Below are 12,188 nucleotides of genomic sequence, written 5' to 3' on the forward strand. Positions count from 1 at the left end.
GAGGGAGGAGGTAGAGAATTCAGGAGTAAAGTTGAGCCTGGGAAGAAGGGAGGGGTGGGGGGAAAGTGTTTTAAGATTTAGGTTTTTATTTCTCATTATCCTACTCTGATTTGATTGGTAATAAATTAAATTAATTTTTTTTCCCCAAGTCAAGTCTGTTTTGCCCGTGACGGTAATTGCTGAGTGATCTCCCTGTCCTTATCTCGACCCGTAAGCCTTTCGTTATATTTTCTCTCCTCTGTCCAGCTGAGGAGGGGGAGTGATAGAGCAGCTTTGGTGGGCACCTGGCGTCCAGCCAGGGTCAACCCACCACAGGCTGTTGAGTTGGGACAGCACTAACTGGCTTGGCACTAACTGGGTCCGCTTCCAGAGCAACAGGGAGCTTCGTCAGAAAAATTCCAGGTTTACAGGTGTTGTTACTGAAAAATAGCAGTTCTTACATTGAGAAAGCAATTCTTTAATATAGGTGTTTCTCAAAATATTTCATTTATGTTTCACTTGGGTAGGAAGAATGTTTCTTCCTGTCTCATCTCCACTTTCAGTGGGTAAAGAGAAAGTAAAAAACCACTTTTGCTAATTATGAATAGGGCAAGGAAAAATTGAGGAAGGATTATAGAAAAATGTTCAAATACCAAGTCCTCAGCAAAAATGAGACATCCCAAAAAACCAAGTAAGAACATTTTTGCAAAGTCTTTTAGACTGGCACTTGGACTAGGGATGTCCTGACACATAAAGGCCTATAGGTCTGTGCCAGAAACAGTTGTGCAGACTATTAGCAACAGGATGGCTAAGAACCTGCCATGGGCAGGTCATACCAGCCAGAGATAGCCCTTCTGCAGCTGACATACCATGCTGGTAATAAGACAGCCTACAGAGCTGAAATAACCAGAACAATAGATACAAGAAAAGGAAGTTGTTTCAGTGGCAGGATGCTCCCCATTTCAACTGAGTATTTAGTCCCAGATGCTTAGCTGGGGTAAATCAGTACAGCACCACTGCAATCAGAAGAGCGAACCTGATCGGCACCATGTGGAGATCCTAACAACAACTGACTTAAAAACACACTGGAAGAGGAAGAGGAAGAGGAAGAGGAAGAGGAAGAGGAAGAGGAAGAGGAAGAGGAAGAGGAAGAGGAAGGTCTTCCTGACAGTAATTAAGCACTTTTTTAACTCTCTGGACACAGTAACAAAGGAGCCTATTCAAAAAGCAAACATCTTAAGTGCAAACACTTTAATAATGCATAGCTGCATTACGCAGAAGACAAGCTGTGGAGCTGCTCCTCCTTTCCAAGGGAAGTGCAGCGTGCAACTGGAGTGCACAGTGCAGGACGGAGGCTCAGGAAGCATTGAATGCCATTTCTCATGTGCCCTAAGAAAATAGGAGCTGCACTTGTGGTCCTCTGCATGCCACAAAGAACCAACAGCACATCCCCTGCCTAAATCTCAGAGTTAATAATAATTTAATTCACTGACTGAGAAACTAGGCAGAAAGTTACGTATACACAAACATACAGTGGTTTATACAAGGCAGGAACATAGCCTATTCTATAAAACCCTTAATCAGTTGAGCGTAATAGGAATTTTGCTATGAATCATCATAAGTCTAAAGGAGAACTTGGGCAGGTCCTCTCTCCAGCATGGCAGAGCAGAAGTGACTCACCTCTACTGAATCAGTTCTTTAAGTCCAAAGCAGGGGCAAGGCTGAGAAAAGCAGCTCATCAGCACGTCAGTAGTCACATGGCTGAGATACTCTCAAGGTATGACTCAGTTGAAGAAGCAAGAGAACGATTTGCAGCAAATAAATTATATAGTGAAATCTTCATTATTTTTCTGTGTTTTGGGAATGCTCACTACAAATTTTGATTTTTCTTGACTTCCTCTTTGTCTGAGATGATTTGATGAATCTTTTCTCAGAAAATAATTTCTAGATCTTCAGACTGCTCATTGCACACATTTGAAGCTCCACCTGTGCTGCATTCCTTCCATTTTGTACAGAGGGCTTTCTGCTCCCTTACCGAGTGTGCAAGGGCTACAGATGTGGGAAGAGTGAAAAGCTTGTGTTTCAAATCCAGAATTTGCTCTCTATGAATATTCTTAATTAAACATTTCAAAAATTGATGTTTTGGCAAGCATTAGTTCCAGTAATTTTGCCCACAAGGTTTTTGATAGGAATCTTAACAGAGGCATGTGAAATAATAATATTGCTTTGAGGCACCAGGAGGATGCTATTAAAAATGCAGAATTGCAGCTGGATATATGTTGGTCACATTTCCTCAGCTGAGCTATCATGTTCACCTCTGCAGAAATAGCAACTGTCACTAGCAACAGTCACAAGAGATGCAGCCCGCAGAGAATCACATTGAGCAAAGAAGGAATCTAGGACAGTGATTTAGCTTGTCTGGATTATAACATTCCTCATAGATGCTTTAACATTGTTAAAAGTCCTCCTAAAGGAAGACGACAGGCTATTCATGTCTGCCATGAGTAAAAGAGAGGAACAAATAGCAATTGCGGCAAGGCTAATATTATATGATACAGTGACATGAAAAATTCTAAGCAAGTTGTAGGGAATGCTGGAACAACATTCAACCTGAATTTTAGAAAATCCCTTTCTGTGCTGCCATATACCGGGAAAAGCCACAAAACTGGCTTTGAACCAGTGAGGTGTAAAAAGTTTTTGTTGCCTGGGTGACAGTCTCATTTTCACAAACTCATTGCTCAATGGTCACTCTGAGATGGGACATAGCAAACAAGATGCACGAGATCAAAAAAGTGTCCATCTCAAGCCAGAGGTGTTTTACTTTGAGCTGAGATAGAGACATGTGATCCACTATTTAAAATTTCTTAACAGAACTGCCAGGACCTGTCTCTCTTCAAAGGAAGAGAAGACGCATGCATGTGGACTTGTAAGGGTCAGCAGCAATCTGGCATTCTTTGAGCAAATTATACACACTGCAGGCCTGCCAAATACAGATGGACCAAAGGGAAATGTCCAGATGTAACTGCAGATGTCACATGAAATTAAGCCATTCACTTGTGCTTGTGATTCAAGAAGTTCCATTTCTAGGTCAGACGACAGCTTAGTTGGCCATTACTGCAAACATCTCTGACTTTTCTTGAAGTTTTCTGCCTAGAACTCATAAAGAAGCAAAGGACAAGTACCATTTTTATGGGAAGCACATTGTAAAACCATGTGAAGAATTAACTTTATAGAGTTTAACAATGAACTAAGGAAGTAAGTTCTTAAAGGATGAGGTTCTCTAGTACTCAAGAAAAGATAAATTGAAGAAAAGAGTTGCAACTATTTGTTGTCACTGTGAAAACCAATATTGCCTGTTTTGCCTATGTAAAAATGTAAATATTTGTTCTAGTGGATACAATTATTATTGTTTGTAATGAATTAGATTTTTGAGTAAACTACCAGTAAAGTTTATTCATCTATACTGTTGTTGTGTCCTGTTGAATGATATCCTGGTATAGGTGTTAACTATGGGTCACTGAGAGACAAATTGTTTGCTTAATAAATCAGACGTGCAAAGAATATAGAAACATTCTTTAATCAATGCTGTTGAAATTAATTTATTTTGGAATTCAACCACCTCACTCTGTATAAATGTCTCCATTACTGCTTAAACTACTTAGTATTTCTCACATGAGGACATTTCAATTATATGGTAAAATCTGAAAGCTCAGAATGTGAAATATTGGGGGAAATTCAGTATTTTAAATAAGAAATGTTACCCATTTTCTACCTATTCCAATACCAAAGAGAACAGTACTTCCCTCCAGAAGTAACATAACCTATTGCATTTATTTTAATAGCTGGTTAACTAAGTATGGGTACAGAATGTGTGATAAGGTAGTCAGATCCCTAGGCAGTGAAGATGGACCTTTGATTTGCTAGCAGAAAGAAAAGGAATCATTTTTGTCAAAGCTTTGAAAAGGATAAGAGTAATTTTTAGAAATAAATACTTGCACTTTTTTCATTTTCTGCAAAGCTTCCATTTATGTAAGAAATGAAGAGTTTTAATCTTCTTAGTAAGCTTTTTGATCATTATTTGATTAGTTTATAAAATCAGTATATTGCACATTTCTAACGAAAAGGCAAACTTTTTTCTGGTTCTTTGCTTACTTGTGTCTATCTGTGTCTGGCATGAGTCTAGTTCAACTCCTGCCAAAGAGTCTATACTGATGAATGACATTTGTACTGTTGTTTAGTCCAAAACCCCCTAACGCATTTAGACTGATTATAGACTTCAGAGCCAAGAAATACTGATATACAATCAGAATTGGAGAGAGAAGGGGGCAAAGTTTTTTTGCTTGTGCTTTGGAGATGTTAAAAAAGCTTTTCTAGCCTCATAACTTTGGCGACAGAAATGTAGCGAAAGTGGGAAATGTTTACATCTCGTTTTTGGATGAGATGAAGCAGATGAAGACTGATTGGGCTTCCCATGGCTGAGCCATTTCTGGAGACGATGCATCAGATGTCTGGGATAATGTGGAAGCTGTGGTTGGCAGCCTCTAATGCAGGTTCCTGTCTCTTCTGGAAATAGTATTAAGCATAAAATGTATGGCCTCGAAACTTATATTGTCTGGAATAGCAAATGTTGTGCCGTGTTTCGGAAAGAAGCATCTTTTTTAAAAAAAACCAAATAGCTGGAGAAATTGTATTTTAATACCGGTGTCCTACCGAATTCTGTACTTTACTTGTATCACAGCATATACTTGTAATTGATCCCTTATGGTGCCTTCTGGGCACCTGCTCAAGTCTTAGGCTCTCATGGGACAAAATCACCCACCACAACAGCTAGAAAAGCTTAACACCTTTCTCCTTTCCCTGGCTTTCCACATGCTCCATGCCTCTTCTGCTTGTGGTCCTTGGTGGGTCTTAAAAGAAAACAAGCTGATAGGCACTGCTATTCCTTAGTGGTCCTGGATGGGACCACCAAGGGTCTGAGGCTACGGATCAGTCAGGGAAGATTGCCAAGGCACTTGTTGGGAGGTGATTTTGGGGATACCTGAAAGGCTCATATTTTGTGATCTCCTGTCTTTTGAATTGATCATGTTTAGAGATTGCCCTTACCCTGGGAGTGGATAACTACTGAGGGTCAGAGGACAGGCATCCACTTTCATTCCTGGGTCTCTGTGAGCAGTTGTTCATGCCATGAACTTCCAGTGATTTGCGCACAGACCTTTAGTGTGTGACGGGTATCGCTCCTCAGTGGTTACGGTCTTTATGTCCAGAAGAGCTAAGGCAGTAAATCCTAGTGGTCAAACCTCTACTCCAAGGTAGGGGGAAGGGGAGAGTATACTTAACGACTTATTGTTTTTCCTCTTAAATGGGTATAAGTGACACAACACTCGGTTTGGATTTTGTTCCGGATTTGGTAACTTCTTGGGCAGGGAACCCTAAAGGCTCTGTTAACAATTTCTTGTGCTGACTCAGGAGGCAGACTGCTTTCACAGGCCGTCTTCACATCTTACCATTACTATATCTGCTAACCAAGGGCAAGTGTTAATCAGCAGTGGAACGAAGGAGCCTTTTCAGCAGCCCAAACATGGCACATGCCTTATCTAGTCAAGCTTCATTGGCTCAATGACATTAATTTGCTCCTGACCTAATGCTCCCAGCGCTGCAGTTCAGTGTGTTTATTAATTCTAGGAACGAACTTTCATATGAATTTTATTGTTGCACTGAGACACAATGAAGTGAAGATATGTGGCTTCTATTCTGTTCTCCATACACGTGCCATAAAACATAGCGTTTGCTGTGCCTGTATTATTTGTGAGCTCGTATTAGTGCTTAGCTTAAGGCCTATTGAAATGTCCTGGAAATACAATAGCCTCATTAAGCTTTGGGGTAGATTTTTAAATTCTTGTTCCTGTTTTAAGTCAGAGGAGGTTTGAAGCAGCAAGGCTTGCCAAAGAACTAGGATTCCTATGTCACAAAAAGTTTCACTAACCTGGCTCAGACACATAAAATAACTGGGAGAAATTTCCTAGTGGATGATCACTCCTGACATTAATCAACTTCTAACTGAGGACTGATGGGTTGGTCTATTGCTTTCCATCTCAGGGAATTTTATACATTCCTCAGAAGAAGATGGCACAGGTTATTATGAAGGCAGGTGACCGGACTGAGTGGACTCATATTGTGATGCAGCATAGGAAGTGCCACGTTTCAGTAGCAGAGAGCTTTCTTTTACCAAAGGGGGCTATTACTTGATATTGATAAGCAGGGGAAATCTCTGCTTTCAAAGAATGATTATTAAATATGAATAAATATTGATTTTTCATTATGAATAAATTTCTATAGTTAGACAAGGCAGTCAATATGAGCTACTATGACATCAGCCTTATGAGCTAAAATTTGCTACCACTGGGTTCATAAGGAAGACTTCAGTGCTTCAGTAGAAGTGAGATGAACTCCTCTGAGAAAAATTATGCAGGAGTTTCTTTCTCACCTTAGCCTGACAGGGAGAAGGATCTTTATAGTGTTTCATTAAATGGAGTGACCTGTTCCAGGCTCTTAGGCGAAGTCCTCAGAAGAGACAGATTTTAAATCCTTCCCTCGATGAACCCAGCGATAGCTTAGTTCACCCAGCCCAAGGCACTTCACTGCTTTCCAGCAGTGAAGAAAAAGAGGCGTGCAGAGCCCTTCCTCACAAGCTGGCGTTTTTTTCTTTAATACAAAATTAATCTAAAATTAATTTTCCACATATGCCAATTTCAGCCACAGCTACAGTTATTTCCATATGCCAAGACAAAGTTTTAAATCATGGCCTGTATTTTTGGGTTGCCGGAAATTCAGACTGAAGCTAAGTTTGCTTCACAGACTGCTGCCAGTTGTCTACTGGGCATTGATGATGGTTCATGTTCATCCAGGGCCTGTCTGAAGTTTCAGACAGCGACTACCCTCATTATCTAATGAAACCCGAGGAAGTAATTAGTCTTTTTTGTGACTCTGCTATCCTGCATTACTTAATCTGGATTCAAGACAGCCTCATGGTGAGGAACAGGGAATGTAGGGAAAAGGGAAGAAAATAAATAATTTGGCAGCTTGTTGTTGTGCCTCCCTTCACCTGGGGTTTGAACAAAAGCAGGACAGAGCACAAAGCCTCGCTAACAGCTGCACGGCTCCTTCCGCCCGAGGGGAAGGAGGCTGCCAAACCCGACCCCTCTCCTTGCCCACCGCCTGCTACACCTTCTGCCCCAGGGACGTGCGCTTGAGTCTGGTTCCTGCAGGGCTCCAGCACCGGATCCTGCATCAGACTGCACATGCTGCAGCAGCTGACAGCAAATCCCCGAGGCAGAGGGCTTCGTTGCATCAAATATTACAACGGATACTGCAGCATGCCCTCCTTGCTTTGCTCCTGCTCAAATTTAACACCCAGGAAACCTCCTTCTCAGCCTCTTCACTGCAACCTTGGAAGCAGCACTTGCAGCAGAGTCACTCACTGCAGAGATTGCGGTGCCCTCTGGTTTGCAGGAACCAGGGGATGTTGCCGAAGGCAAGGAGGCGACACCCCTGGGAAAGAAGGATTTGTGGGTCCAGCTGTGAGTGGTGGGAGAGGGGGAAAGGCATCCCACTGCTCATAGGGCTGCTCCAGAGCAGAAGAGCCCAGTGAGGACAGGCAGGTGCTGCAGAAAACGTGAAGGCTCATGACGGGTTTGCAATACATCCCTCTGAGGAGGAGGGCGCTCCTTTTTCTCTGGCAGCCACCCAGGCCCAAAGTGTAATAAAACCCCCAAATGGATTATTTTTCTTTAAAAATAGAGCATGCCCCTCCCACAAGCTCCTTAAATAAATTTCTTGGCCCTGTTCTCTTCAGCTCAAGGTCACCTGGAAGTGCAGCTTTTCACTAGTGGTCGGTATTTCACCACATGAGGGAGGAGACCAGAGAGCCTGAGGGCTGTGACCACAGATGTGCTTGCTGTCTTTGCCCATCACACGTCGTCGTATCTGGGCTAAGCCTGGGGCATTTCAGACCACAGCTTGGCTGTCAGTCACAGGGCTCTGTGCTTACAGGGGCTGAAATACAGTTACAAAGCTCTCTTAAGCCATTAACTGATTTAAGTGACATAAATATTCCTTTTTTTCCTCAACAATGGCTTTTTTTTTTTCATTTGCTTGAACAAGGGGCTTTTAGACTACCAGATGGGTCCAGGCTATATGTCCTCGAGGTGTGCTCTTTAGATGCATTTTCAGAGCTTAAGAGGGTAACTTCAGTTAAATCTGTGGTCTTCAATTTACCCTTGGGTTAAGTGTGAAGGCAGCAGCTGCACTACAAGATCTCTTACACTGCATGGATTTTCTGCTGTATGTGTCATTGGGCTTTCATGAAGGAAGGAGTCACCTCCCTCTTTTTATTCACTTATTGAGAAATAAGTGTCAGCACCATGAAAGCAGTTCAGTCTGAAATATCTGAACTGAGCAATGTTGCCTACAGAAAACAATTTCTGTATCAGACATAGAATTGTTCCCACATTATTCTTAGGTCAAGAATGAAGACTGGCTCATTCTTCATCCAGGAATTTAGATTACATAAATTTCACAAGAAAACAATGATTGCTTTAGATTTAAATTGGATTACTTTCAAGTGAAGTTCATGCCCCATCCTACTGTCTTTACTTACAGGAGTAGTATTTATAAATATATAGTAAAGCATGTCAATATTCTTGATTAGAACTTATTTTACTAATGAATGACTTCATTAGCAAGTATTGTTCTTGTCTTCAAAATATTCCCATTTCTAAAAATCCTCATCAAACATACATTTGCAGGAGGGATAGAAGTGAAGGGAGAGCTCTCCAAACTAAAACCAGCTGAAAGAACAAAGGGGTTTTGGCTGATATTGAAAGACCAGAGCATTTCTACCAAAACCTGAAAAGATGGCTCTCTACTGGGGGGTCTCAGAGGAGAGACACATTTACTGTTTCCTTAACAGCTCCAGCAAAACCCTTGGGTGCACCATCTGCTTGAGACACCTAGCCTTGAACACTGACCACTTGGCCACTTAAAAGTGTAAAAGCACCTTGTGGGGTAGAGTTTCCTTATTTTACAACACCTGATCTCACAGGCTTCACAGCGTACCAACTCCTAACTCCCTGTTTGGGGACATTACCAGAAGCCACGTACCACTGCTGAACATGCCTTTTGGGAGGATGTCTGCTGCCGTCCTTCTTATTCAGGCATTTCTTCTGTGTCATAGACCGTGCTGGGCCAGATGCGCTCAGCGTTACGAGTTGTAAGCCCCCAGCTCGGTCTCATGATGGGCTTTGCCCCCTGGTCCTTGTCATGCTGCAGCTTCGTAAGCAACTGTGCCTCTTGCTCCCAGTCTGCTGGGGGCTGAGTCTGGGTGAGTCATCTCTGCGATGCTCTGGAGGGAGCACTGCTGATAGTCGCTTGTCCTTGGGACAAGCTGTGCTCTCATATAGAGGACTGGAAAAGCAGACTGTCTCAGCTGAAATCCAGAATTGGATTTATGCTCAGGTGAATGAACATCGGTGTGCCTAAATAAATGAGAGTCTTATGAAGGTAGAGGTTGGAAGGCAAATCCTGTTTTTCTGATGTAAAAAAAGTATCATTTTAATGTTTAGAAGAATCAGATTGGCTGTCACTATTCATCCACTGGAAGGAATATTTTATTCCTTCATTTGGGCATGGCTCTTTATAAAGCCTCTGGTCTTAAAGGCCCCAAGCCACCCCATGTAGGTCCCAGTGATGGCAGGAAAAGGTTTAGCGATTTAAATGAAAAAAGAATCGGAGCTTTCATTGCCAGGAAGTGAGACAAAATCCCTCTGCCCTCAGCTGTGTAGCACATACTCTGCTCCCCAGCTTGAAATCTGGAGCTGTAGGATATTGACAGTGAGACTGTGGGAATATCCAAGCACAGTTCTGGGGAAATCCTCTATTTGCTGGATTCTGTGACTTGTTCGTGACCAGACTGTGATTGCTCTCAAATGTCGGCTATTAATTTTTTGTGCTGAGTTTATTCTTGCCGTTTCTGTTGGTAGTATGTGAATTGCTCTCATCCCAGCTCACTGCTGCGGTTCTTCATCCAGCAGCTGAGCAAGTGGGTTAGTTTTGTTTCAACACACGCTGTAGCCAAAGAAACCTCTTGGCCATGCTGTGTGTAGACCTTCACATGTGATCCTCAATCTGTGTAGCTCCAGGTGTGCTTTTGTGCCTTAGATGAATATAAGGCAGTCTGGTTTTCTGCTTTTGTTTTGGTTTTTTTGAGTCCTGTTTTCTCCAGTAAAACCAATCCTGTGCTACAACAGTGAATGTACCCTCTTGCTGTCAGCAGTAGTTGTACCTACGTACCTCAGAGATCTGTGCATTAAATAGAAAGGATTTCAACAGGAATCCCCATATACCTCTATGTTGCAAATAGTTAGCACATCAGCTTCCCAGTAGCCAGGCTGCTGGGGCCAAGAATCCGTCAATTGTCATTTATTTTATTTACGTGATCAAATTTAATCTCATATTTTATTGTTCAGCAGAACTCTGTAAATCTCACGTAACCCCACAGGACCCACCTAGCTCTTGTCTTTCCCGAACCTTTCCCCTACAGATTGTATCACAGCCTATTTCAATATATCCATCTCCCTTAACAAGAACATGAACTGCAGCAGGGAAAAGGGGGAGCTTTTGCAAAATGTTTTAAGTTCTGACCTTTCAGGTCCATCATCTGTGGGTTGATGAGATTCAACCAGTAACGATGCAACTGTAAGACCCAGGGAAGGGGCAACATTCCCACAAGGAACTGGAAAACTTTCTACTCCCAAACACAAATTGAAAGGAAAAGGTTAGAAGCCAAACCAGACCATCGTATGTGCCCTTGCAGGCCTTAATTCCTTCACAAACACATGCAAACTGCATAAAAAGAACTAGCTAAATAAAAATCCCCATGCAGAGAGAAAGATTTTGATCCTCTGTTAAAACAGTTTGAGCGGAAAGGATTTTGCAGCCTCTCTGTTAATCTGCTGATCACGTGGTTGAAAGCGATGCCCTTGAGGCACTATCTAGCCTGTTGTTGAATTGATTGGTCAACAAAAAAAGAAAGGAGAAAAAAAAAGAATAGAAGTTGTGCTCTTCTATTAGTACAGCTAAATCCTCGCCTGCAAGTGCGGGTAATCTTCACTGGAGGAGTGTGCTGGTTTTTTTTTCAACAGCCTGTGAAGGCTGAAATGGACTTCAGAAGAAAGAGAGGTTTCTAAATCAGCCTCGTGAGCCTGTAATAAATAATGAGGAGTTCTCACACCCTGCACCAGGGAAAGCCAGTGTGCATGTGTGCCCTTGGCTTCTTCAAATTTCAGTTCCTGGGAAATGAGTAGCAGCCAGGAATTAGTTGTAGGTGTGAATCAGAAAGCAGCAGTGGCCTTTGAAAATGAGTGAATAAGTTTTACATATCCGTGGGGTGCTATTATGCATTCCTGTGGCTAATATAATTTGTTATTTAGCCTAGAAATGTCAGATGCTTTCAATATTTGACTTGTACAACTGTAAGTGCATTCTAAGTATACACCTTAAACAGTTCGTTCCCAATTTATTGTTTTGGGTATAAATATTCACCAGTAATGAACAGTGGATATGACACTAGGATCTTCCCATTTAGTATCCCAGTTGTGCCCAGTGAAGGGAGCAGCCAGATCCTCTCCCTTGTCTGAACGGCCTCTGCAATACTGCAGGTTTTTGGGAGTGGGTCTGGGCTGGTCAAGGGTCCAGCTTCACCTCAGGGAGATGATCTGTTTAACAGCAGCAGAATTTTTTGTCATTGTGGGTCTATAAAAGAGCCTTGATATAATGAAATTTACATCCGTAAAAGGTTTATTGGTTTAAAATTGGGTTCCCAGGCCTTTTTGCTATATAAACTGCATTTAAAAAAGATACTCTGCTGTGTCCTTATATTGTGCCAGCTGCATTTTATGTACTCACATGTCTATCTGTGTATCACCTATATATAAACAGAGAATGAGGGTAGTTAAAAACTAAGTAGGGTCCTTTCTTTTTATAATGTAGCTGTAGCTATTTCTTTTTCTTTCTTGAAGGGAAGTAAGTTTTTCAAAGCTCATGGACTTTCTTCAGCTTTAACTCCTACTTCCACAGTTTAAGTTCCCAGTGGAGACAACAGCACAAAGTAGAGGAGAGTGGAGCGGGGGCAGGGCTGGGCTGCCCTGGACGTG

This window comes from Gymnogyps californianus, chromosome 3 (assembly GCF_018139145.2).
Source record: "Gymnogyps californianus isolate 813 chromosome 3, ASM1813914v2, whole genome shotgun sequence".
Lineage (NCBI taxonomy): Eukaryota > Metazoa > Chordata > Aves > Accipitriformes > Cathartidae > Gymnogyps > Gymnogyps californianus.